General features: G+C 41.5%; 1 protein-coding gene across 1 annotated transcript in view; it reads right to left on the bottom strand.

Moving 5' to 3' along the window:
- LOC102205144 (SEC14-like protein 2) overlaps positions 1 to 2034 on the bottom strand; it is an 18996-nt gene that overhangs the window by 11309 nt on the left and 5653 nt on the right. The window lies entirely within an intron of this gene.

The following is a 2034-nucleotide window of genomic DNA, read 5'->3' as shown; positions in this document are numbered from 1 at the left end:
TATGAACATGTTCCCACAAACGTGATTAAAACTGTGGTCGTCAGAAGAGGAAGTCTCTGTACAAACTGTTGGCGCTTGTGGTTAATAAACGCTGACTCAGCAGACTCTGTTTGATGATCACAGGCTGAAGTGGTAACATTTTCTCTGCCATTTAACTCTCCTGCTGATCCTTGCTGCACTCACAGCACACAGACATCCCTGACTGGCTTTAATGGAAGTGATCTGGCTTTTCACATTTCTTCTCATTCCCACAGTATATGTTCTTTTCTCGTTTATTTACCAGGAAACCGAGATGGAAGGTTGGTGGTTCAATCCCTGGCTCCCCCAGTCTGCACAGAATTTGATATTTTAATGGTGATCATGCGTCCTCACCATGTGCCAAGTCGAGCTATTTGCTTCACACCAATAAACCACACCACTGTTTTTCATCTAAAAGCTCCCGTCAGATGGACTCTACAACATCTCCACCAACAACACCTCTGATGTTTAACGTTCAAATTGTGGCTTGTAATCTAAAATTCTTTGAGTGGTGTACAAGCACAACATAAATGGCACTCCAGGCCCACGTAAATCTGGACATTCAGATTATCGCAGACTTGCAGTTATGACCGGCAAACAGTGACGACCATCAATTACTACTAGAATTCGCTTTCAATCACTCATCCAGTTAATTTCAGTTATTTCTTTCTTTAAAAGCTACTCTAAATTATGTTTAGTGAACACTGAAAATAACCGGTCCTTTATTTTAAGCTAGCCATACGTTTAGTTAATTAAACTTGTTATTCATAATTTTAGGAAGCTATTGCAACTTTTTATCCAGTGCAGTTTACCTACCAAGTGTAAAAACCCATGGTTTAATCTGAGGAGAAGACATAAATCCTTTTAAGGTTGCATCAGGAAGGGCATCCCACCTGCTGCGGTGAATTTGGTGAATAAGGAAGCAGATGAAAAGAGCTTTTATCCTCTACGTTTAGCTAAGACTATGCATTTCCATATTCTTAGCCAACAGCTTGAACTGCCAGCCACACTTTAATCAATATTTCCTAACTGTGTCATCCTCATAGTTTAACTACAGTACCGTGCAAAAGTGTCGAGCCACCCCTCATTGCCTTATATTTTGTTAGGAAAATGGGAAACAGGTGCAGCATGTGTACATACAGATGGAAATATATGTAAGGTAAATATCGAGTTTTTACATTTCCAATGATCCATGATCTTGAAAGTCAATATGGTTCGACCAGGCGCCATCTTCGAGTGCTTATTCATCACTTTTAGGCAACTTTTCTGCTCAGATTTGTTCAGGTTGCATGCAGGTTTTTTCAGATTGGTTACAGATACAGAACTAATCTGTTCATGTACCCCGTGGCACAAATACCTCCTGGGGTACTTTTGCCTCTTGGGAATCACTAAGCTGCACTGTTCCTACAGTGTGATGCTGAGCGTGACATAACTCGTATCATTTAGAGCATGCATTGTCCAAACAGACCTTCATTGTCGATGTTTGGAGCTGTGACGCTCAGCTTTCTGAGAAGCAAATCAGGCATTTCACAGCATTTACGCTCATTTAGTAAGGCCGACTTAAAGAGAACAGCACGCCCTAACCGCCAGCCTAAATGCTCATTATGAGACACTTCTTCATTGTTATCAAAATCCAGGGAACTGAAACCTAGAAGAGCAGCAGACAGCCGTAGTGCACCTTTAATGCGATTAGCCGTGGATTAGCCTGATACACAGAGTGCTAGGCTTCTGCTTCAGGACTTAATCAGAACAAGGCCTGCTTTAATCGCTGCGCTTCCTCCAGGGTGCAAAACTACCACCTATTCAGACTCTGGATATCAGTTACACAAAGAAGACCTCCAATTTTTGTATTTATCGCTTATTTATTTGTCACCTTTTGGCAAAAGAACTTCTCCTCTCGACAGCAACTTTAGCAATCGTGATCTGATGGCACCGTTTTGCCAAACACATTTGCTTTGCAAAAAGAAGCTCAATAAACTCTCCATAGGCTCCCCTTGTTAGTCTGCATCGTGTTAT

The sequence above is a fragment of the Pundamilia nyererei genome, unplaced genomic scaffold (assembly GCF_000239375.1).
Source record: "Pundamilia nyererei isolate P.nyererei 1_Seehausen unplaced genomic scaffold, PunNye1.0 scaffold00038, whole genome shotgun sequence".
NCBI classification, from domain to species: domain Eukaryota; kingdom Metazoa; phylum Chordata; class Actinopteri; order Cichliformes; family Cichlidae; genus Pundamilia; species Pundamilia nyererei.
This window is presented reverse-complemented; position numbering and strand designations above follow the sequence as displayed.